This window comes from Parus major, chromosome 2, assembly GCF_001522545.3.
Source record: "Parus major isolate Abel chromosome 2, Parus_major1.1, whole genome shotgun sequence".
Lineage (NCBI taxonomy): Eukaryota > Metazoa > Chordata > Aves > Passeriformes > Paridae > Parus > Parus major.
Genome location: NC_031769.1, coordinates 61720133 through 61747203, shown reverse-complemented (window position 1 = coordinate 61747203; position 27071 = coordinate 61720133). Strand labels below are relative to the sequence as shown.

Genomic DNA, 27071 nt, shown 5'->3' with positions numbered 1-27071 from the left:
AAAGAATAATTTTTGCTTGCCATTTCAGTTCTATTCCCCCATCTACTCTTACCCTTCCTCCCAGAGATACATGATTCCACATCCCTGCTCGGAAAGCTGTGGCTCAAAGAGAGTATTGATCAACATGGCCCTGTGGACACTGACAAATACGGACTGTTGGTGTCTGGAAGAGCTCAACAGAGAGACAGCCATTCCACTAAGCAGGATTATCTCTGTTGAAGACCTAGCAGCCCCACTTTTTATCATTCACACCATCATGTGTTTGTCTTCTGCTTGCAAATCTATCATATTATAACGCAATATATCATAAGCCAGAAGGCATTTCAGTGTAGTTTGATTTATTTGGATGCAATACATGTTCATGAAGAGAGCTGGAACTCTTTAGAAAGACACTTGTTTGTTTTTCATGGCTTTGTTTTCAGAAGACAAAACAATTAAGTGATTGTTGAATTTCCTGCAGGCAGACAGCTATATAGTTTAGACTTTACCAGCTTTTGGAACTTTAAAAAATCCAATGGCCAGAGAGGCTGGAAAATGGTGAGACAATTTCACATTTCTTCTATCCTTCAGAATGGTTCAAAATATATTTTAGCTCAGGGAAAGCTGTTGGTTATGGACTAATTTTGCAAGTACTCTCTTCATCTGGTTTCCATGTTGTGAATGGCAAGTGAAAAGCAAGCTTTCTCTTCACCTCCTTATGGCAGCGACTAAAACAGGAGAGAAGAATAGGAAAGCAAGCATATGAACAAAGATGGCAGGGATTTTCCAAACAGAAAGACAAAACATGCTAGAGGACATCTGCCCTTGGTCCTCCAAATAAACACCCATCGACACAATCAGGAAGTCAAAAATAAAGAATGTGAACAATCTCATAATATTTAGACCAGAAGGTACTTTTGAAAAGTCATTGCACTTCCTCAGATCTTTTATTGGCTGAGAATTTGCTACTTCACTGTTTCTAACTTTTTTACTTGGGTCATGAGAATGAGTGAATGCAGAGCAGATGGGTGCATTAAACCACACTCCTAATGGAATGGAAGAAGAAAGCGGTGAAACAAGAAAAAGGAGAAATAAGAATACCACGATTCTATTCCTGTAGCAATGGGTTATACCAAGTGCATGTGTCTGTGCATGTTATACAACCCCAAGTTCCTATACACTGGAGAACACTCTGAAGATTCTTTAATACTCTTCCAAAATGGTACAGTATCCCACCTTTTTAGCACATACCTTCAGACTACTCATCTCAGCATAACAGTTTCTCAAAAACAGGGAGAGGAGGGGTGGAAACAGTCTGCAGCACAAAAATGAAATTCTGGAAGTACTACTATTACTGAGATAAAGGGATGGAAACATAATGTAAACAAACAATTTGTAAGAGTTTTGAAAGCAAGCTCCCATCTGTTCTAGGCACACAAAAATGCTACAGAAGGGACTATAATTTACAGCATAAATGGCAGTACTGTTAACCTCAATTTAACAGGAGAAAGAAAACTGCTATTCATGTCAAACACCACAGCATTATATAAACGATCCACACAGAGCTGAAAAACTGACACACAGAAATAAAATGGTATGATTTATTTCACAAGGAAACCAGGGGCAGAAGCCCACATATACAGGTATGCCTGATACACTTTGTCAAACCAGTGCTGAAACATACTCTGTGGTAAATAAATAAAAAAAAATTCCCCAGGTTCTTCACATCTTCTGGGGGAGGGAAAAAAGAAAAAAAAAAAAAAAGAAAAAAAAAGAAAATAAATAAACCACCAAAAATCAGACTTTTCAAATATCTGGTAATTATTTTGTCAATGATCATTCTATACCAGCTGCTGTGATTTACTGTTTCACTCCAAAACCAAAATGGAAAATAAGGTTGTTTGGGAACAGAGGTCCCTTCAGCAGTGTTGTGTGAGTGATGTGGCATTTGTAACTGCACTTTAGATGATTTGGGAGCACAAGCCCTCCTCAAAGTCATGGCACAGATAAAAGAATTTAATCCACCATCACAGATGCAGGATTCCTCTTCTAAGTGGATTGGTGATGAGAGCAGCTGGAATTATAGACATCAGAGTCATTCTGTTCTGCTAGTTGAGAGGAAAGAACATTTTCCAGTTCTTTAGCAGATATCACTTGCTAAAGTCATTAGGATGAAATGGGTCTTACCCTTAGGAAACTACACCAGCTACAGGGATGTGCATTTGGCCTGTTTCATAGAGGTGTCTATTTTCCTGCAGTTACCTAGGAAGAGGAAAGCAAGTGAGGCTTTGATGTACTGGGAAGAACCACATATATTATTGACTAATTTGCTGAATAAAGATTCATATTATCCAAAGCTTTCTTTATAAAATAATTATTTTTTTCCCAGTGCAGTTGCTGCAGTTTTCCTATCGATCGGATTACTGTTAAGTTTAACAAGTTTGCCCAAAGAATATTCTCTGTGAGATAATACAAAAATCTTCAAAAGGCACAAAAGGCATTTGCACAGGTACAAAAATTGGAAACACATTGCAGCTAGAATAAAATACTTCCCCATCAATGACAAGCAATGGTTTTGCAGAAATAGGGCTCATCTGGTAGGACTGAAGTTTAATTTGGTACCCTCTCCACACTGCCAAAAGTTACAAGTCAAAGTTACAAAAATCATTACTTTAAAAAGAGACATTTTCTCCAGTGTTTCAAGCAAGCAATTGGAACCGTTTCCACGGAGCTGAGGGAGTTTTTGTGAGTATTTAAAAGACTTTTTTTTTTCTTGTATCATACTCCTGTTGTGACAGTCTCCACTGTGTGCTAGAAACTGGCACAGGCTGCCAGCAAAGTTGTGGTCTCTCCTTCCTTGGAAATATTCAAAAGCCACAAGGATATGGCTCTGTGCAAGTGGCATTAGTCCTGCTTGAGTGGGGATGCTGGACCAGATTCCCCTGATCTTAACCATTCTGTGATTCTGTATTTATCTCTCACCAGGAAAGGCTGGTGAGACTAGCTTTGTCCCCCCAGCTGAGGTTCACTCACACCAGAAGACTCTGTGTTATGTATATACAAGAGTGCCATATAAAAGACTTCCAACTTCTAAATTATTTCAGTTTCCATGTGTACTGCCATTACAGCAGGGTACATTTGAATCATTGGCTTTATCAATAAATTGACAATGTGCTTTCAGAACCTTACATATTTTGACACATATTGCTTCTAACCGTAATGTGAAAGAATTAGTTGAAAAACAAGTACTGCTGGAGTTTCATTAGGTTACAACATTTCATCTTAAATTATGTTGCTTTACAGAGACACCTAGCATTGCAACGAACAATAACAGATGTGACTGGTTTGGCTAAGTAACAGTCACCAGACAAATACAAATTCCTAGAGGATGCTTTCACCATAACAAACTACTTGTTGTTTAACAGAGGATTGTCACTGGCAGTAACAGGCTGCTGATAACTGCCCATTAAACCTTTTGACATACAGGATACAGACACAGCTGCTGAGTGCTGGACAACTTCATGTGTGGCAACTAATTCCTGTAAGTCACTGCAGGAGCATGTTCCTGCCACAACATACTCATAGACACACACATACTCTGTGTAGGATAGGAGAATGCCTGAGATAACTCATTATATGAAACCAGACTTCAAGTCAGGTTTAAAAAGTTCCTCTGAAAGCATTTTGAAATACACTTGCTGAAGTCATTGGGATGAAATAGGTCTTATCCTTAGGAAACTGCATTGACTGCACAAATGTGCATATGGTTTGTTTCCTGGTTTAGAAGGGTCAGAGAAAACAGATAGGGAAACTGGCTTATAAAGGGTGATGCACAAGGGAAAATACTGGGAATGAACACGGGATAGTAGTACTGGAGAAGCCAGGTGATCCCTGTTCAGAGCAGGGAGGATGGGGAAGGTGCCTGGGGTAGCCTCCACGCACAGGACAGATACAGGACCCTGCAAAGAGGAGGTATGAGAGGACATAGCTCAGGCTCTGACTAAGGTGTCAGCCAAAATCTGCCATGAGTAACCACTGGCAACCTTCCCAGTGGAAACTGGTACATTCACAACATGCAAGCACATGACTCTTAAAGACCATCCCATATTACTGAGAAATGTAAGAATTTCTGGAAGACATTCCTGTATGCCAAGTAATAGAGACTGGATACTCCTTTCTATACGAGATGCCATTTCTCCCAGACTTCTTGACAGTGATAAATAATCACCCGACTGTGAAATGGCCAGTGCAGTCCCAATGCTTTCTTATCAGCAGCAGAAAGTTCATGTCCCAGACTATGAAAAACCTGATTTAGAGAAACAGTGATATCAAGGAATCAAAACAGCAGTTAGAGAATAGACCAGGGAAAATTAGGGGCAGATATTTCTCCACTGTTCCTTTATTTTAAGAACAAAACAAGTTCTTTATCAGAAGACATGTAAGGCCTTATTTAAGAGGCCATGATGATGACATCAACAAAGTGTATTACTACAACTAATCTATATGCATAAGAGTTACTACACCTGCACAGACCAGAATTTTAATGCTCAAATATTTATATATTTGTTTAAACTATCTTAGATCCCTAACATTGTCAGAGTGGTGCAAATTGACATAAATAAAGATAACACACTACTATGGAATTTGCTTAGGCAAGAGAGATAGGCCACAGATACTGTCTATGCAATTAAGAAGAGCAGTACACAGTTCTGTTCTATCACAAACAAAAAGTAGAAGTAAAGTAAAAACCACATTGAAAGAATTATACTGCATTGCAGCTCTATCATAAAACTTCTGCACTTTGGTGCTGTATTTACTACATATCTTCTATGGTTTCTACAAGATAAAGCAGTGTATTTGGAGGCAGTCCCTAGCTTCAAGGCCTGATTCTCTGCTCTGTGAAATTAGAAATACCTCAGTTGAAAGAAAAATCAGTCACATAAAACCTGAATCTAAATTATATTGAAACCTCAGAGGTATGCTCTTGGCTCCCCTAAAATGAGCACAGAAATGTTCAGATTCCTGCAAGCATATCAGGAACATTATTTAGGTTACATGGCAAACAAATTACACTGAAGATAAGACCCGCAAGATTCTGGAAATTTTAGTGCTGCAGACCTTAGTCTCTGGGGAAAAAAACCTCAAAGAATTCTACTGACACATACTTTAAAAAAGTAAACACAGTATTTTATGCTGGGTGTGTGGAAAAGGGAGTAAAGCTGATGGCATGAACAAAACAATTGCACTATCTCATAACAAGAGAGTTTCTTATTATTACAGCCAGCAGGAAAAGGCTATTATGTGTGGGCATTTAGGATACAAGCAAGCACAGCATCAGAGGGAGATCATATGGCAAGATGATTCTGATATTACCCTAAAAGAACTTCACAACACAATCTGCCACTGTGACAAAAGAGTTCAATGAACTGCTTGATCGTAGAAAATAACAGAAGAACCTGCATCTGGACAAAACAATCCATGTCATAATTCACAAGAAACATCATCTAGGAACAAATGGAGCAGACTGCAAAAAATGCAGTCCTGCTTTGCATTCCCTTCAGCCAGCTGATTTTGTTTTTTTATACAGGTACACTGGCAATGTAATACTGGGAAGCTGTTACTACACTGCCCACCTTATAACACATGGCTGCAGATTTACCACTACACTGCTGCCCATAAGCACTTTTCTCCACAAATCTGGTGTGAAGAGTCAAAAACATGACTCATTAGCCAACAGTGAGGTGCAGCAAGAGCAGATCTAAACAGCCAAGTGGTGGGTGCTGAGACTTGACATCCTGCAGTATGTGCATCTGGTTTATCTGTAACCTGGTTCCAAGGGGCAATGCTCACTGGTGGCTGGAATAACTTGAATTGTTATGTACAATCTCAAATTTGACCCAGAAGGCATAGACAGGATTTGGGTTTCATCTCCATTAATCACAGCCAATATGGGAAAGCTTTGTAGTTTTGCTGCTTTGTTGATAAGGCCAGAAAATGATTGGACCAACTGGAGCATTCAAACCTGAACCAGAAACAAACATAAACAACTGCTGAGTAATAACCTCTCAATAAAGCAGCCCACTTTAATGCCACTTTTCCCTCTGGAAGGAGGTGTGATATTACATTGTGCCACTTAGTTTAGAAAAATATATAGCCAATATCCTTCAGGAATACATACAACCATGTGATGTTTGATCACAGTAACATGGTGATAATTTTTGATGCTACAGAAATAATCACTTATGCATTTATGAGATCTATCCATTCCTGCCAGCATGCAGATACCCAATGCCCTGAATAAAAAAGTTCATTTTCTAATCAGAGAACACGTGTCTTTACTATGCCTTGGGTTGGCCTAATTATTCTTAATTAATTATTGCCTTGATCATGTTGTTAAACAGAGTACGTATTTGCACAAACTTTATTTTGTGCTGATTTTAAGGAAAGAGAACATTAGAAAAACGTTAGAAAGACTTTAAAATAAGTTTTCTTGCATGGATAAGTAATTTCTAGTTATTCTGGCAATTCAGCTAGCTGCATTTTAACATCTAACTTTTGATGCTTGAAAAGTAAGGAAGATCTTGTTTAGTTTTAGGGCAGAATTTTGCTCTCATCATTGACACCTAAAGAGAACTTCAGAACTGTGCTATTAACACAATTCCATAGCTGTGGGGAAAACACATCCATATCTTCCCTTGCAGCATAAAGCCAAACTTAGAAAAAGCTGCCCTGGCAGGCACTTTGGTAAAGGCTTGTATGTTGACAGTTGGCTTTTCCTTCATTTTTTGGAGACTCAGAAGGACTGTCTGAGACAGGCAGACAGACAGACATACAATGTCTCAAGATGATTGTACACCAAGTGGGAAGTATTTTCTAGACCCCAAAGCCAGGTTATCTATTTTAAACTATAATTGTTAGCTTATTTGTTGGTGTTTTCTAGTTATGATGGGCAGAATAAAGAGTAATTCTATCTATAAAATATTAACCACATTTAATTCCTACGGGCAAGAACACAGTAATAACTGGCATTTTTTTATAGATCATTATATTACTAATGCCTTCCAGTTATTTCACTCTAAGTTGAGACCATCCCCCTGTTATTAAATCACAGCCAACATTCAAATTACCATTTGCATAAACTTTGCCTGCCTCTGGCAAGAAGACAGGAGAAATGCCTTTCACGAAATCATCAAACAAGTACTTTTCCAAAAATAAATTGAAGATTGTAGCCATTTTTTTTAGTTTCTGAAATAAATGCAGCTTTCAGCCAATGTATCAAATTATTATATGTAGGGAAAACCTCAAAGAGAGCAAACTGCATTATAAATACAGTATTTGTTGAAGTGTTGTTAAAGGGCATTTGAACTGGCATGTTAAACTGAATTAAAATGCAACAACATCCGGATGTAAGACTAAATCTTGTAAAGGTGTTCTCTAAGGACTGATGTAGGAAGTCAGCCAACAAAATTGCCGATCTCAATATTGCATTTTATTCTATCTCCATTTTTTGCTTCATGTTAAATATGCATTCTCACCAGCCTGATCTTGTTTTTAAAATTATGAGCTGCAATGAGGGAAAAGAAAGGTAGAATGAGAGTAAAACACTGCTTCAGTGTACACACCCTGATAAAAAGAACTTTGAAAAAGAAATATATAGCTGTGTTTTACCCCATACCTTCATCCCCATTCTACTCCTATGTAATACTTTGTACAGTATTTTACACCTGTCAAAAGCCAATGACATTTTTTCTTCATTTCTCTTTTTGTTTGCCTATTACCTTTTAACAAGAAGTACCTTTCACAAAATAACATTAGTAAAAGCTCTTACTTGTTCTGGACTAAAATTAAACGTTAAAGTGTTTCTAGACTATGGAACATTTTCACAGGCAAGTGTCTAAACTGAAAAAACATACATTTCTCTGGATTTACACTGATATAATTGAGATGGGAAGCAGATGCTGTTCTGTAACCAAAAGCCCAATTATGTCAATCAAATGTATCTTCAGGAAGTTAGAAAACTACATAAAACTTGCTCATCCTGCTAATATTAATATACAATTAGTTAATAAGCCCCTACAGAGGGGAAGTAATTTTAAAAATTGTAGTGCTCACTGTATTGCATTTTAAAGACTAATGTCACTCATGAAAAGGTAGACTTAAGTGGGTTTTTTGAATTTAAATTTCAATACCCTTTATTTTTACATTTTACATTTCACCCTTTATTTTGTAGCAAGCTTAGTAACTCATTTAGGAGCTCTAAAAAGACAAGTTCAGAGAAAGAAATCACAAGTCCATTATGTATATGAAGTAATTTGTCATCATGGATATTTTATGAAAATTTTGTGAAGCTGCAACAGATGGTGAAACTTTTACTTGGGCTAGAAAGAATTTTAAAAAGTAGCTTTATTTGATTTCATCAAATACGTTTTACACACATGAAGAGATTACAAAACATCTTTAGTCTCTTGACTTTTCAAAGCTCTTTGACATGTAATATTTTGTCAGAAAATTTTGACACAGAGGCAAAGCCAGCTGAGTAGAATCATCTTATGCAGAAAATGATGCTTGGAATCTTAATCTATAAGAAACTCTGGACAATTCTGTAAACTGTAATAAAATAAAAGATGGAATAAACCCATGGAAATCAGGATTTGTATCTTATTACAAAAGAAACATATTTCTCTTGTAAAAGGAAGAATAATCAGCTCTCATTGAACACTTTCAGGCTTTGGATGTAGTACTCTATCCCTAGTACCATGGATATTAACATAACATGATTTAGCTCAATCAGTGGAGCTGCTATTCTTTAAAGATCACTGTGTGCATTCACGAGCTTCCACCAACAGAAATTTTGTTGTCTAAAGAATCCTTCTAGGACATTTGAACCATTTTTTCTAGTGATGCTGTGTTTGTTTCAAGAATTTGCCCATACTTTTCCTAACTTTAACAGTTGATATAAAAGCTGAAGTAGACATGAAATGGGAGACTTAGAAGTACCAAAACAGTCCAACATCTCCTCCCAGACTGACTCTACCATGGGCACACTTCTTCATATTTACTCCTCGCAGAAAATGTGCTATTATCCCTTCCTCCTTTTATATCAAACACCTTGCAGCTTTGAAGACACACAGAATCTTTGGTGTTAAAAGCTTCAAGATCAGGTTTGACAACTGCTTTTAGTGATGAAATCTGAAAAAATGAATGTACTTTCTAGAAAGAAATTAATTGAAACCAGGACACAATAAGTGAAAAAAAAATGTGGAGGACTGAGGTAGGGAAGAAGAGGTAGATAAAATAAAAGGAAGGCATCCCTAATACACTATCAATAGCAACATCATCTTCTCTGAAGCAGATATAATATTGCTTTGTGTCACAAACAGCCCACTGGTGTGAAGCTACCCAAAAGCAGTTTCTTTGGTGCACGGATGGCAGAAAAGCAAAAACCTGACTAGTGCAAAATACTGTTAAATATATAAAGCAACCAAAATGAAACTTCTGAACTTTTCAAAGAGGATAATAACTTTGTAAGTATTAAATTCTAGAAACTTCTAGAAATAGCATGTGTGTTTTTAGTAGAATGAGAAAAAGATAATTTTTCCCTAGAACAATCCTTTGTCCTCATTATTTTAGTTAAATCCAATGCAATTTAGCAATTTAATCAAAAGACAAACATTGACTTGGCAAACACTTGAAGGAAAATCAACTTGATTGTACATGCTCTTACTACTTCCCCCAAGAGAAATTACAGTGTAGAAATACTGCTTTCCTTAGAACTTGTGTGCACACAATGTGATGTTATGGCATAAAGAGATAATCGACTTAGAGGTGAAAGTAGCCACTAGAGTCTTCTGAATGCCTTGCACCACTCAGGCCAATGCACTCCAGGAATATTCCTGGACTGTTGTTCTCTGCCTATACTCTGAGAGAACACAGCAGCTGCTCAGTGCCAGGTCAGGCACTTCAGCCTCATGCTGTGCTGTGCAGGAAAGGTGTTTCACTATTTTAGTGTTTTGTTTAAAGCTCCTCTTCCTGATTGTTACTTTCACGGTCTCTTTGCAAGAGAATTCAGCAGGACATTGTATTTCTAACCTCTTTGTCTAAAAGTTCAGCAGGTTGTAATATTTCTAGTTCTTCTGTTTTGCAAGGCTAAAAGATCCAAGTAATTATTTTCAGCTTGGATCAGTTGTCTCATTGCCATGTAAATCTACACAGCTTGGAATTCTGTATTGCAGCTCACATATCCAGTGAAACACCACATACACCGAAGTATTTCCATGGACTTGACCCCTGTTCCTTTTTCAAAAGAAATCTGTAAGGGACAGTGAAATCTTGCAAGAGAAAGAGACTTGATTCCCACACTTGTAGTTTAGAATATACACAGCTGTCATTTTAAAACTGCTAAAATCCCAGTCATTTCAGATATTTTAAATTTTTGTTGCTTTTTATCTATTGCTATTAAATGATAGCGTCCAATTTGCAATAGGCTTCTAAAACTATTTTGCTTTACAATTGCCCTAGGGTAGGGAAAAACATTAGTCTAGATTAAACAAGTGGATGGTATCCATCTCTCCACAGAGACAATGAAAAAACATTATTGATTATTAGGAGCTGGGAAAATTGACTTAAAACATGAGATAGAATAAACTCCATATTAAAAGGCTAATCACTGCCTTCCTTATTCATGTAAAAATAGATCCTTTGAACTTTCTAAAAATAATCATGTGGGTAAAATTAAAAGTGAAAGTGTTCACAGCTTCTAAGAGACTTAATTTTACGAAATTTGGAGTGCTGTTTTCTATTTTCCCTTGACAGCTTCTCTCCCTCTGCAACTCCAACAAAGCAAGGAAAGAAAAAATACCTGATATGGAATAAAGGAGTCCAAAGAGCACTATTTAAAATGACATGTGAAGAAAAGTGTACTAGCCAAACCTTCACATGATCTTGCATTGCCTAAAATTTCAAGTTGGCAAACTCTCTATGAAGGTTACTTTCTCAATATAATGGTCAAGATTTTGAAACAGTGCTATACCTGCCTTTAATTCAGAAGTATTCATGAGTTCAGAAAGGATACATCATACAAACTAAAAATAAACATTTATTTAGATGCTCTTCCAATCCCCACATGAAGTTCTTTCTTAGGTCTTCTAGTTTAAGAGTGCTTATTTTGTCTGTGTCTATTATTTACTCCATGTCTGTGGATTTTCAGGTTTCTAATCCAGGAGCTGGACTTTGACAATCCTTGCATTCCAACTCAGAATACTGTTGGATTCTATGATTTTATAATTCTATGTTTCTAGTCAGAGATGCAAACACACTGCAGCCTTTGTTCCTATATGAGACTAACAGAAAACCACTATAATAACCTTGTGAACTCTTTATATCTCTTTGTATCTGAAACAGAAAGTATGTTTAATATTATTTTCCTTCTTATTTCTCTAATTTTTTATGGGACTGAAACATTCCTTTTGTTCTGTCATTAATACCTGGGTTATGATCATGTTCTCTTTTCTGATCCTATCCTCTTTTACATTTAGCTGTACAAGTTGCACCTCAGATTGAAATAGGAAACACCCTCAGGAGATGTTGCAGTAGAGATATTCCTGTATACTGCTGAATGGTTTGAAGAAGATCCTTTCTTTGTAATATACTTACTTCACATGTTTTATATTTTTCTCCCACCTCCTAATCTTGTTCTCTCTCTTCACTCTCATCTTCCTTTTTATAATCCTCCTAGGATAATCTAACCTGGATGTTTAATTGAAAAATTCTCTTTTTATTGTAAAAGTGCCACATCATCTGCAGCCACACCTTGGCTTGTAGCAAATGTACTACTTCCTTCTCATCCTTTCTTTTTTGTTTTCTGTTTCATGTGAGCTCATCAGCTAAAAAGTCTATTGTGTCACCTTTGTACAACCTCTGATAGTGTGGTCCTGCTCTGAACTGTCCACACTAATTGATCATTCAGCATCTACTTGCTAAGCCCACAGGAATCAGCAGGCATATAGATAACATACCTGGGGGGAGGAATGCACTTTACCCTGTGCCTTTAGAATGGAGAGAGACAGTGTCCCAGATATTCTCTCCTTTTGCAGCAGTTCCTGAGTTTGCTTGCTTTGAGGTTGCTTTCTTTAAGCTACCTGAGCAGTCTCAACTTTAGCAGGTGATGACAGATAAAACATGGAAATACATTATATTTCTGATTTCTTTGATCTGCTACCTTGAGACACAACCTTACACTGTGGGGTCTGATATAATTAACCTCTCCCCAACCTGGGGCTGACAGCCTTTCCAAATTCTGCTTACTGAGAAGTCCACTGATCGTGGAGTTCTACATGCTGTGTACTTGGCATCTTCCACTAAGCAAGTACAGCCATCTGTTTTAGTTCGTCATCGTACCAGTCAGCCCTTCAAAACTTCATGGACAACTTTTTTTAACATTAAAATGCAAAGACCTCCACGCAGCAATAAGGAGGGAAGGGAGAATAAATTAGGCAGTGCTTAGACTAGGAAAGAAAGCAACCCTTAGATAAGCTATAGATACTACATTCTCATTTGAATGTTAGCACGTTGCTAAGGAGATGGGCAAGGAAGAGGATTTGCAAGGGGTATCTACCTTAAAGAGCAGGGTGAGAGAAGTAGTTTGCCAGCTTCCCATCAGCTAGACATCAGTTCAGAGCTGAGGACAACATCCACTGCACAAAACATTGTTCTTTATCCCAATCTTCAGCTCAAAGCATTCTGGATACATTCTGGGAATCCTAAGTGAAAGAGATTGAAGATCTGCAACATCATCTCAACTTCACACATATTAAGACAGAGAGAAATGAAAAATTTGCTTCAGGTCACCCAGCAGACCAGGAAATGTAGCAATGCCTTTCTTATTCAGATGAAACACCATATTGAAACAAATCGAAATAGTGGCAGCATTAAATATGTGTGGGATTTGGTCCACAGATTACAGCCACAGGAGTGGAGTTGTACCACAGATATTCCACCAAGAGTCTCTCTTTCTAGATTGTGATACTTCTGTTAGAGACAGAAATTAAGACAAAAAGCAAATGGCAGCTACAATAAAAGCTGCTGAGCATTCCAAACTCATTTAATCTCTTGAAATACAATTCTTTCAAAATGAAGATGCTTAGAAACAGCAGTTTAGCAGTTCTAAGCATGCTAGCACCATCACCAGAGAGATTCATCCTCTGAGGGATTAGGAATACTCATCTATGCTCCCTGCATTAGAATCAGCCAATCTCATGCCTTCCTGCTTTGTAATTATAGATCTTATTAACAAAGATGAATTTCATGAAAAATAGGCATTTCAAATCACACATTTTTCAAAAGAAGAGGGAATAATTTAGTTTTGGATGACAGTCAGATTGTTTCTTCATTAAGATAGAAAGTTTAGGTTTAGTTAATCACTACCTATCTGGCCTCAAGTTTCTTTTCAGCTGTTCTTTTTTGTGTTAAGCAGGAAAGTCAGGATTATGTCAATTATGTCATGGGGTGGCCTGGATAGCCAGAGCTTGTGGGTTTTTTGGTGCCACTACTGCAATGGCACTCTGAACAGCTCATCTCTGCCCAGAAAGCCCACAGCCTTTTCCTGCAACCTGTAGTAAGCTGGGAGGTTTGGAAGCACATAAGCTCCCACTGCATGTACAAAACCAGGATATGACCAGTGTCAAACAGTAAAGTGAGCTGGGAGAACAAGTACAGTTTATCAAATCTCTGAGAAGCAGGCACTGGTCTGAGTTTTCGCTATCACAGTTCTCCTAGAAGACAGCTATGACTGTGACTGTAAGAGTATAATCTCCCTGAACCCCTCAAAGAATTCTTTAAGTCTGTGGGAATGGGATCACTTACATAGTGACTAATCAGCTGGTTTTAAACTTTCTAAAGACATGACCTGGTAGAGCAGGAACTGATCACAGCTTGTGATTGGGTTCCATCTCTGAAAACGAATCTCACGCTAAGTTCTTCTCCACAGAGAAGGAGAGATCAGGAACTAGGAATCCTCTTTATGTCAGTTGTGATTGTCAACTTTTCATGCTAAAAACTGAGTCTTGCCAGTATCCTGTATAACACTGAGATTATTCTGATAAATTACTATTCTTATATATTGTTCAATTTACCAGTATTTTAGTATTAGAGGAAGGAAGAGAATAAGAAACTGTATTTGGTGTAACGTTTTTAGTAGGCCCTGTTGGGACAGTACAAAAGGTAATGATTTTAAACTAAAATAGAGCTTTAGACTAAGTACACAGAAGAAATTCTTTACTGTGAGGATGGTGAGACACTGGAACAGGTTGCCCAGAGAGGTGGCAGATGGAAATATTCAATGTCAGGTTGGATGGGGCTCTGAGCAATTTGAAGTTGAAGATGTCCCTGCTCATTGCATGGGAATTGGACCATTTGACTTCTAAAGGTCCTTTCTAACCCCAACTACTCTATGATTCAATGGTTTGATGAATGGCAAAGAGAAATAACTGTATACGGGCTGTAATGCACACATGCATCCTTACCTGTGCCCCTCCAGGAGAGGGCAAAGGAGTTTGGTACATGGGAATGAAGCTCAGCTCATGATTCCTCATGGGAAAAGGGGGACAAAAGGTGTTGCAACATTTCTGTCCCACTAGCCAAATATATTTTAATTGGGAATAAATTAATTTGCCCATAACAGTAAATGATAAGTAGTCTTCCTGTCTTTATCTTGACCCATGAACTTTCCTGTGCCTGTTGCCCTTCTTGTTTTCTCCCTCTGTCCTGCTGAGGAGTGGGGAGTAAGAGAGAAGCTGGATAGAAATTTGGTCCTTAGCTACAATTAACCCACCACAGAAACACATGATTAAACCTCTTCAATCCCAAAAATCAGCAGGAATCTGTTACTTCAACTCCAATGTGTTTCTGAAAAGCTTTTGTAATAGTTACTGCACCTTAATACTGCTTTGATTAAAGCAGTCTTTAGACAAGACAAAGGTGTAATTTTCTCACTATCAACAGGGAGTCCTGTTTCAGTATGCCATAGATCACTGCTACAATTTATAGGCAATAAAGTAAATTTTTTCATTTGAGAGTATTGTTTCTCATATCAAATAGCTTTTAACAGTTGATAAATGGAATGAACTTAACCAAGCTGTAAGATGTATGAAGAGGAGAAAATGAAAAACTCATTTCTTAAAAGAAGGTACCACGACAAATAAGCAAATTAAGGAATATTAATATACAAGTCCTCTCTTTCTTTTTAGAAGTGCTGGCTTGAAAGATTCTTGAAAAACAGGTTTCAAATGATAAATGTGAATTTCACAGAAGATAATTGATGGAAGAATGCATCTATTCACTGAAATTGCTCAGCAGGAACCTTGTTCACCTGTCAGACTCTGCAGGCTGATGAATTTCTGCTAAGTAGCTCCCATGCTCCAGGGAAGATGAGGAGGACTCCCACGTCTAAAGTCTGCAAGCTTTGGACTTCCAGGTCACTGAGGCAGTGAGAAATCATTCTGCAATATCTGGAATGTAGGGCCTTGAAATCACTTAACACAGATGCTGTACTGTGAAAATAATAATCCTGTGTTACAGATGTAAAGGCTCGCTAGATGCAAGCTGGCCTTAGACAGAAATGTGTACTGCTTTGACATTTCAGGTCATAGCATCCTTAAAGAAAAGAGTTCTGTTCAGAAAAATGGGAGAGTTTGCCTTGTGCCTGTGTATCAGCGGATCTGAACATTCACCTATGTTTTTAACCTCATGAGACTGCAAAAGTCCTTTCAGAGATATAGCTGTCATTTTATAATCTGAGCATTTTGCTTTCCTGCATCAGGAGTCATCTTTCACTTCATCTGGAAGGTACAGCACAATAGTATTTAAAAACTTTTAAAACCTAAAAAAATTCCATTAAGTTACACTCATGTAAACTCCTGCAAATGGTTCTCCCTCTAAGAACACTACAAAATTAAAAGACATTCTGTTGCCTTGATTAATTTAGGTAGATTTAACAATTCTGATAATTTTATTAACTTCGATGGACTTTGAGATTATTTTTTTTCTGAGATGCGAATATTATGGGACAGTAACTCTAGACCTGTTTCACCAAGGAAGTGAAGAAGGAAGATCACAAGACATTGTACTGCAAGGCCTCCCCTTCCTAAACCTGTAACTCCACAGAGCATTTCAGACTTCAGAGAAATACACAGTTCTCAAAGACAGCAAATTCCCATACATTTAGTGAAAAGTGATTGCTGGAGATGGATCGAAATTAGTGCTCCCACTAAGGAAAAGCCAGCTGCAGTTCAGCCAGTTGGCCAATCACCATGGATATAATGAACAGGCAATCGGCACACGCTTATTTCAGCAGCGGCATATGTTGCCACATTCTCAGCCAAACTGGCAAAAGACATGAGAGGGAGCTGGAAGAATTACTTGAGCACTGAGAATGGGAAGGACTAAGGAATGTGGGAGACAAAAATAGTTTTAAAAACTTCATTAGTTCCACTGTTCACAGAACAACTTAACTTTGGTATCTTAAAACTGCAGATTTTTTTTCTTGAATAAAGGAATGTATGAATCTCTGATGCGAAAGACATGGATTCTGCCTTTTAGTCTGTATTTCTTTATGTGATGATACATTTATAATAAGATGCATTCTATAAGAACCTATGTATCATTTTTGAATAGCATAAAACCCAGGTTGTTCTCTTCTATAGTATAAAGAAAATGTAAAGTGAGAGCTGTTGAAAAAGATTTTCTAACAGGAGAATGAAGGCGATGCATTCTTATTTTGCTAATGACAGAATGGACTAAAGGAATCATCAATACCTGTATGTAAACTGAAATCATATGAACTCAATGAAATCATTAAATTTTAGTTAAAAAAAGCTGGATTGCTTTTCATTTTTCAATGTCTGTTCTTCAGTCTAACTGATAATTTGAAGACATTGAACAGTCTATTTAAAATAACTTTTGTAAAAAAATAAAATTGTCTGATACAAATTAGATATCTAATATTTTCCTATGTTACTTCAAAAATGAAAATATTACAGCCATTACATGAAGTCATAAAGGCACACACGTGTATACCTACGTACATAAAATATTATGTATATTACATTTCTTTTTCCTAGTCATATTTAGACTTGTTGTAGTAAAAAAAGTGCAGGGAACCTCATGCTGAAATGTGTTGCTGGACTAACATAAATATATAAGGGTAAGAATTTTGATGAGACCTGATATATAGTTATACCACAATTCCATAAGTAACTGCTGAATATTTAAATCCTCTGTGTTTGTATATATTTGAATCTTCATTTACTGATATTCAGAAAACATCTTCAGAACTCTCAGTATCAAATGAGCTAATTTGAAATTACTGAATCACTCCTAGACACTGATGATTAATTGGAAGAAAATATATCACTGGCTGATTAAAGCAATACAGTAAAGTCATTACAGCAAGAACCAAAGAATCACCATTTTAGCTCAGTCTTCCTCATAAAATCTAGGGAAACCTCTGCTTTCTGTGCCTTAAGTGTACAGGTTACTTCCAAAAGTTGTATGTATGAGTAAAAAGGAAGTACCAGTGAATCAATACAGTCATAAACTGAAAACTTAGTATGGTGTTTTAAGAAAACAAGATTTTACAGAGATCAGTGAATCACAGAAGGGCTGGTTTCGGCAGGGACCTCTGGAGTCCATCTGGCCCAAGCCCCCCTACTCAAGAAGGGTCACCTAGAGCCAGTTGCCCAGTACCATGTCCAGATGGCTTTTGAGTATCTCCAAGGAAGGAGAGTCCAACGCCTTTCTGGGCAACCTTTGCCAGTGTTTGGTCACTCTCACAGTGAAAAAGTGCTTCCTGATGTTCAGAGGGAACCTCACGTGTTTCAGTTTGTGCCTGTTGTCTTTGGTCCTGTCACTGGGCACCAGTGAAAAGAGCCTGCCTCTTCTCACTCTCCCTTCAGGTATTTGATACCTGATAAGATCTTGATAACATCTTCCATGAACCTTATCTTTTCTAGGTGAAACAACCCCAGCTCTCTCAGCCTTTCTGCTCTGGAAGGATTCCCCTGCTCCCTGATCATCTCTGTGGGTGTTCACTGGACTCTATCCCCTAAGGCCATATCTCCCTTGTGCTGGGGAGAACTGGACACAGCACTCCAGGTGTGACCTCACCAGCTCCTAAAAAGAGGGGACAGATCACCGCCTTTGATCTGCCGTGACTACCTCCAGTTCATCCTCCTAGTGGAGCACAGGGCTCTATTAACCTCCTTTGCCACAAGGGCACATTGTTGGCTCAGGACCCACCACTTGCAGTTATATTCATGAAATATATTTTCTTCCTGTTCAACATACTGTTTAAACACATAGCGTGATTTTGCAACTTCAAGGCAGATGTGAGCAGTCTTTAATATGTACAGACAGTGCCAATATGAACAGCAGCATTTAGATCTGTTTACTGCTTACTCAGTAAAAACAATTTCCTAGTGGAAGCTATGGGATGCAGGATGTAGCTAGGAAAAGAATAAATAAAAACGTGGTATTTTATGAAGCTAACAGCGATTCAGAGATGGAAGAGAAAAGGGCTCTAAGCTAGACTTAAAGCTAGATCTTGAATACATATCTTTGGAGTGAAAACAGTTTTCTGTTTAAAACTTGAGAGCAGTTCAGAGCTCTTGTATCTCCCTGTCATACTGCTTGAGTACACAATGCATATATACAATAAAACCATGCTGAATGGCACAGAATTGCTCTATGAGAACAATTGTATGTTTGGCTACTAGACATTAATATTACTGCTATGTAAAAAATAATACAGCAATATTAACATTAAAAAGTTAGAAGTTGAATACACAAACTACTGAAACAATACATTGTACTGAAAGAACTTAAATAATTTCTGAAAGAAGTAAAATTCCTTGTTGCAAGGCCATGCTGGAAATACTCTAGAATATTTTTATTGTCATTTCCCAATAGAAAGGAAGTATGACACATTTGAAGGCCTTTGAGTATCTTATAAAAAGTATATATACTAGAAAAGCTTTCTGGTTATGAATTATATTTATAACTCTTCTGAGAATAAAAATAATATTCTCACATGTTACCTAGTTCCCTTATTCTGCTACTGGGAAAAGGCAAGGTTTCAGATGCATCTCTCAAGGACATGTATTTCCTCTTTCTCACTTTAGTACACATATTTTGCTGAAGGCTCTTTAAGCCTCCAATGTATTCCATTTCAGAGCCTTGGTCTGAACAACATTAACCTCACACTCTCTCATTCCTGGAAAGTCCATACAATGAAGAAAGCCAATACTGTATCTCACAGCAGTTGAGCATCAATATACAGGTCCAATCCAGTATTTCCATTTTTGTGTGCTGGGTTATACAGGGCAAAATGACTAAGTGAAGTGGCTTAAATTTGGCACTAAAATGTTTTTATTTTCAGACGTTGCACAATGGGCACATCCCACTTTTAATCATCTCAAAAGCCCATGCCATAAATCAGGCACCTAAATATGAGCATTTGGTGTCTTTGTCTCAGTGTTTTTCATATGAACAATACTTGTCTATGTCTAATGGACCTTGATATTCAGCAATGATAGCTACTTTCCAAGTGAAAAGTATCCCTGAAAAAAATGGAAAAGAAAACTGAGAGAGAGCCAGCAGATAACACTTTAAATCAAAACTCGCCTGTACAATTCTCAGGTCCAGCCTGAAGCTATGTAATTTGAAATATGGAGTACTTTCCAGGAGGATGAGATACTTTTACTGTAGCTAGTAAAGCAACTCTGGGTTGTCACAACAACTGTAAATAGACAGATAAAATAAATCAAACTGACAAAATGTACTGTGATAAGAAAGTTCTGCAGAAGTACAAGAACCATTCTGACTATTTAATTTCATTTCATTCAAACCGAATTATGCTCAATAAAAAAATACAACATGATGATAAAAAAACCCAGCTCTGTCTTCAGGCTACTTACAGCATAAGTGGATTAAATTCTATGCATAATGAACTAGTAAACAGCAGACCCATATAAAATGAGAAAAGAGAATTTGATTTCAAATGCTGAAACAGTATGAAGTTGACAATTGCACAGAGTTATTAGCCAAATGCTAGGCAGTCAGCCAGAAGGCTTCAACAAAAATTGCCTTAAGCAAGAGCAGCAACCAAGGGGAGGAGTTAACAGGGAAAAAAATAAAGGGGGGAAAAATCCATTAAAATCACTCATGGGATGATATTTGTCACTAGAAAGGCCAGAATGACAGATGATTAAGATCTTGTTGATGGAAAAAAGTGCAAAAAACAAGAGCAGATTTAATGTAAGAGGAAGTCAGTGAAATAAGCAGTGTATTACCAAATACAAATCTAGAAAAGTCCTCCATTAACAGCAAAGGGACAGCCATTTTATTCTGTTAGTCTGTTGTAATTCCCTTTAGAGTTCACTTGGATAATGAGTGATTAATGTCTGTGTGCCTAAAACTAAAACAGTGTCCTAATTGGGTTTGGCTGAGCTAATTGCCTCTGATCAATAAAACTGACACATAATATGCTTGTCCTTCAAGAATCTCTGTCTGTGTATCATTCCACTTCCCTCAAACCATCCTTCTGACATCCAGGGCAACAGAAATTGGTCACATTAATGGAAAATTTGAAGTAACACGGAAGAACTTAAACAGAGCAGTAAGCACTGGGGAAACGTATATTTTATTTGACTAAAAGTCCCTTGTGCTTCTCGACACATGCCACCCACTCGCAGCAGTTTCCTACATGTTTGCAGCCCCTCCTCTGCCTTCAGAATTTCTGTGCCTCCCTTACACCAGCACAGAGACTCCAGTAGAGCTTCTTAGTGCAGATTGGGAACATAGCAATGGAAAGGGGTCCCTCCCAGAACACTTCCAAAACACACAGGTTCTGCTAAGATTATTTCAAGCCCCAGTGCCCCTGGAAGCATGCTCCTATAGCCACACCAGCATTTTCTGGCTCTGCAGTGACACAGAAAACACATGACTTTTTCCTCAAACCAACCAATTATGCTTTATAGCCATGGGAAACATCTAATTATAGGATACAATGCCTACTCTAGCAAAATTACTCACAAGTGCAATAAAAATAACAGACACAATGTAACTACTCAATACTACTCCAAATACCATTGTATGGCATTCATTCATGCTTAATACATCTTTTTAATTTCCTTGACATCAGGGTCAAGGTTAGTTACACAAGCTGAGCAGCCTACACAAGTATGTTTTCTTAAGACAGTTGCTACCAAGTGCAGCCCCTCAGATAATTTCTACAAAAGTGCCAGTGTGAGAGTCATTGGAAATGGCATAAACTAGTATTCTGCTAAGAGGCAGGGACACGAGATTCTGCCCTTTGCTTTGGTTCATGAAGATTGTCTACACAGTCCTTAAAATACCGAGTGAAATAGCATAACACAGATCTCCCCACCCAGCTTAACCTGGAGAAAGCAGCTTATGTAAACAACCTTGTGACTGTCAAATTCCAGCTGGCCACTACATTCTTGAGCTTGGTGCCACTCAAACCAGTGGTGGTTTTTAAAACGTCCTTCTGAGATGAAATAAGCCATGAACTGTACTTAATACAAGATCAGTTAAATTCTGCTCCTCTGAGATACATGCCCTTGCAGAGAAATAAATACTATCACATCTCTATTCTGCTTTTCTATACACAGCCGTGCCCTCTAGTGGAACTGGCTGGTTTGCTGAGTGTTTTTTCCTTTTCTCAAAATCAGCACACTCTGAACTACATTCACCAGCTGAAGTTATGATCCTCATTTTCTTCTTGGAAAATGCTGTATTATTAAGTTTGAAGAATTTAGTTGTACAGAGGTTTCAAGATACTGAGAGAATCCAAGTTATAAAGTTTAAAATAAAGACTTCATTTTTAAGGTAGCCTTCCTATTAGTTGTTCTTTTGCTAGAAGAGAATCCTGCTTTGAGGTATTTAACACAATGTCAAATTCAAATCAACTAGTTTAGGAAGAAACAAAAGGAACTGAAGTAATCTGGGACCACTGCTGACCTATTCCAATACTTTCATAGCAAAAGTACATGAAAATGAAGTTACAGAAAACTTCAGTAACAGTAGAAATTACAGTTTCAGGCCCAACCCACTTGCAAGCTCACGGGTGGAGAAGCACCTAGAGCTCACAATCTCATACAGTAAAAATATTAAAGACTAGGAATAATGTGAAGGGAGGAATGAAGATGAGGAGAAAGATAACAGGAGCCTGTATCCTGCTTTCTAAATGGTTTTCAGGGTCTGCCAGCTTTAGAGGTGACAGCAAAAATTTTACCAACATCTGTGACTGCACACAGCTGTGACTGAAGATTAAGAAAATACAAAGTCATACCACTGAATTAGGAAAGGAGAGTTACAGCAGCCATGGTGAGATGGTCACTTCCATCACATCAGGATGTGTTTTGCCACCTCATCCAGTTAGGTATAACTTTAGGCTGCCTTTGGAACTGTCTGAGCCCAAGGTATGGGCTCTTGTCCTCTCCCCAACAGCAATTAAGGTCCTGCAGAAGGATGATCCTAATTCCTGTTCAGTTTCATAACTCTGCTTAGCCACTGATTCCCTGCACCCTCAGTTTTTCCCAACAGTTCAGAAAGGCAGGAATTCACTGTGTCTTAATTCACTAGATAAAATGTAAGGAGAATGGGAGATGAGAACCAAGGAATTTCACCATTGCTTTAATCTATCACTACAATATACCCCCCCCGCCACCCCAGTTTATTTCATAGAAACAGGGAAACTGAAGCAAGATATGAGTTATTATTTGAGAATTTTAATTCACCTTCATGCTGTCAAAAAAGTAGTCCATTAAAAAGTTAACATCTAAACCAGGTCTTTGAACCTATATTTACATAGAGATTAAGTCTCATACCTGTTCTTGTGTGAACTGAATTAAGAATATTTTTACTTGGTATACAGAAAATATTCTTCCAGATCTCTTTAGGATTGGTAATGATTACTGTCAATTTCTTCTTCTACTACTTACAGGGGGGAAAAAGTTAAAATCCCAACCACACACCCAAAAAAATACCCCTCCTTCATAACTTCCTTTATTGAGATAAAGAAGTATTCTCTATTCATATAATGTAAAAACTTCATGTCAGCTGCAAAGACTATTACATAGCTAAACCCCCACGAGTTAGTACAGGTAAGAGCATAAGTTAACTCTTACTAAAAAGCTAGAAAGGTTAATTTGGAAAAGGAAGCTCTTAGTAGCTGCTAGAAATGGTAATGAAGCCTCAGGATAAGTGAGACTGTGACAGATAGTTCTTAGGATGTAGTGTTTAAATTTAGTTTCCGCTGATATAATGTAACCCTGCTGAAGCTTTGGGCATATAAAACTTTTTGATAGATGCTAATCTTTCTTTTCAGCATGCAGTGGAATTCCTGCAAGAAATATTGAATCAGACCTTCAGACACATCTTCATTAAAGTCTTTATCAAATATAATGGTAGTGGCAGATTTTTAGAATTAAAGTTTGTCTCAGGTATTTCTAACAATATTTAAACTTTGTATCAGTACAGATCCAGCTTGCTAAACAAAATATGTATAGAATTGAAGAGGTATAATATCCAGTAGTTGAGTTTTAACCATATTCTACAGATTATTAAAACCAAGAAGTCTTAAATTTGCACCCAAAATATAAAGATTCTTAAACCATACTATCAATAAGACTTAAGACAAAAATTTCTTCCACAAACCTGAGAGATTCTGAAAGGGCTGAGAGTTTTGTTCACTATTTCTAGTCAGTTTGAGAATGTCATATTGGAGGTTATCAAGCTAACTGCACTCAAAAGAAGAGATCAAGACATAAACATACCTAAACAAATATTTCATATCCTATCAGCATAATGGGAAAGTATTTAAAATCATCTTTCACTGAAAAGCTTGGTATGAGCCTGGTGACTGCAGTATCACTCTTTCAGAGCAGTCTTAATCTACAGTCAATCTAAATGGGGGTCATTAAAGCCTAGGAAAAGGTGGAATTATGGAAAGGCATGACTAGGGATGACTTTTCTGCATAATCTGTTAAAGAAATGTAGCCTAATTTATGCACCTAAGGGAGGCTGATCTAGAAAAGAAATCTTCATTTGACACAAGGGCTATACAGTCAAATACATTTCTGTGCTTTTTGCTCTAAAGATTTATTGCTAGTGGTTTATATCACTGTTTACAGATGTGCAAGGTACAGAATGTATATGCATTTTTTCTACAAACCAGTATAGCCAGTTACAGCGAATTTGCAATAGATATTACATGTGCTTGTATCAGAGAAGCAGAAGAATACACTAGGAAGTCCTCACTCAAATTCAGGTCAAAATTAATATCAAATAACCAGCCCTGCACTACTTAATTACTAAATGAGCAGAACAGGTCATTGATACAAAAGAGTTACTTAGCATTAATTTTCTCTCTAGAAAACTTGCCCCAAAGCCCCTGGCAGAATTTTAGGTGGCACTGTGCTCAGTTAACACAAAAAAGATCTGTTCCTGTCTCAGAGCTGTCTGTTAAATTAATTGCTGTGGTATATAAATACTACTAAATTAGTATAAATATGTAACTTTTGTTCAAAATGAAGCCATGTAATTCAGCTTTAGTGATGGAAATGCTATAACTCTGCACTTTCTGGACAAACTGGGGAATGTCCAGATCAGACCAACACATATAAGAAATCTGGAAAGTGACTACAAGGGAAAAAAAAAAGAAACCAGGCCTATTCACTCTAGAAACAACAACAACAAAAAAAGATCAAGCTAAATATGTGAGCTGATAAGGAGCTTGCAGAATCTCCTTAATTTTAAATTCTTAAGAAGCAGTTAAACAAAAGTTTACACAGTGTATTTATAATTCATCACAGCCCTTGAGCAGGGCATGTGCTTTTAGAAATTTCTTCCAGTCTTGTACTTCTAGAATTAGTGACTGTTAATACTATCTCAACACATTTCTTCACCCAAATTCCACACAGACACGGGAAACAAAACTTTACAGAAGTTTATGAATAGTTTTTCTAACTGTAAAAGAAGCAATGGAGTCTAACAGTGCTTATTGACACTGACAAAAACAAGAAAATTGAAAATATGTAACATTGAAGAAATTTATTTCCTTTCTGGAAGGAAAGCTAAAAATTAAAAGTTAAAACTAGTCGCTTGTCTTCTGAACACTTTAATTCCTGTGGCACCATATATTATATAAGGCCAGATTGCACAGCTTTTGTCAGCATTTGTAATGTGTGTCTGTGAATACATCAGAAAACACTGGATTCAAGGCCTATCCCTCCTTGTCTGAAGAATTAACTACCAGGCAAGTGGGAAGTCTCTATTTTCAGATATTGTTGTAAGATCAAGCATGAGAAAAATACCTTCTAAGTATCAAATATTTTTTTACAGAACTTTATATTCAGTCTGCCATGAAAGTTGTCTTTCTGGCCTCAAGATAAGGCAAGCTACATAAATTTCAATGTTTGAAATATCAACCCAACCATTTTTCTTTTAGCAGGCATTTGGCTTTTAATTGGTACTTATGCCACAGAGCAATACTTTTTTTTTTTTTTTCCCCATAAGCCAAATCAGAAACAATCTGTAGGTCATATACTCTTCTAAAAGCACACAAGTATCATTTTCCAGTTGATTCAAAATACCTCCAACCACTCCTGAATATACTTCCTGCAGTATCAAATTACACATCCAGCAGTTGCCTTCTCCATACATTCTCCTTGTAACAAATTATTTTAGTGCTCTTCTTTTAATTTTTTTGGAACTTCCAACCAAAATGGAATTGGTTAGAAAATAAAATGTTTTGACTCTGAAATCTCAGCTTTTAGTAAAAGTTGAAGTCTCAATTAAATGGAAGTCTGAGATTTCCCAGATCTATTGAAACCCTAGGTCCATGTGAATCAAACATTAACTGAAAAACAGATGGGGTGTGTGACTGTCTTCCTGTTACTGTAACTGCAAATATAGCCATCCAGAAAGACTGGCCAATTGTTCTGAAAAGGTCTTGATTCCACTTAAATTGTCTAAAGATTTGCTGGATAACTCCTAGCAGTTATCATGTGAGCAGACAGTATGTAGAAATTTTATTTAAACATTTCACTGCATTATTTACTATTTGTAAGAACAGCCTTTTTTCTTTTAGGTCATTGAAAGAATCACTAGTGTCTATAGAAGTCCAGACATCTCCAAAGAAAATAGTAGTGGGACACATAGACAAACAATTCAGCCACCTGCTTTGCAAGGACTTTATAAGGTCATCATCTATCCCTTTACACCAAGAACCTGGCACACCCAGGGACACACAGTGATTTTGATTTCCATACTTTAAATATTTTATCCTAGAGCCTAATTCCCTGAGTTCACAGGATAAGTCAGGTTGGAATAGACCACAGTGGGGCACCTGGTCCAACCTCCCTGCTCAAGCAGGGTCATCCTAGAGCACGTTGCACTGTTTTGCATCCAGATGGATACAGAATATCTCCAAATAGGGAAACCACAACCTCTCTGTGGGTGACCAAGCCCGTTCCAGTGCTTGGTCACCCACAGAGTCAAGTTCTTCCTCATATTCAGGTGGAACTTCCTGAGCATCAGTTTATGCCTTTTGCCTCTTGTGCTATAGCTGGGCACCACTGAGAAGAGCCCGGGTCTGTCCTCTTGGCACCCTCCCTTCAGACACTTACAGACGTTTATATGCTCTGCCCTCAGCTGCCTCTTCTCAAGGCTGAACAGGCCCAGCTCCCCCAGCCTTTCCTCGAAAAAGAGATGCTCCAGTCCCTTGGTCAGCTTTGTATTGCTAAGGAGGTCACTCCCACGCTACCATCGCTTAAGTCAAAATCACTCTGGTGAGGGTCCCAACCTGCCAAGGGGCTTTCCTGTGGTCTTTAAAATAACCTCTAAAAAGCTGCAACTTCAGGGATTCCCACGCTGCTCAAGATCTTCTACTCTCGCACAACGGGGGACACAGAACGAGGGGATAGGCTCCCCTCAGCCATCCCCCCCGCTCCCAACTCCGCCAGGCCGCACTGGGAGCCGGGAGGGGCGGAAGGGACGGGGCGGGCTGAGGGGAGGTG

At 37.7% G+C, this 27071-nt stretch overlaps 1 long non-coding RNA gene across 1 annotated transcript; it reads right to left on the bottom strand.

Moving 5' to 3' along the window:
- Positions 1-337: 337 nt before the first annotated feature.
- LOC107199862 lies at positions 338-27044 on the bottom strand. Its single transcript, XR_001519334.3, has 4 exons — positions 26858-27044; positions 12593-12737; positions 2167-2241; positions 338-707 (listed from the first exon to the last, which is right to left on the bottom strand). It is a non-coding gene; the product is annotated as an uncharacterized LOC107199862 (long non-coding RNA).
- Positions 27045-27071: the final 27 nt, after the last annotated feature.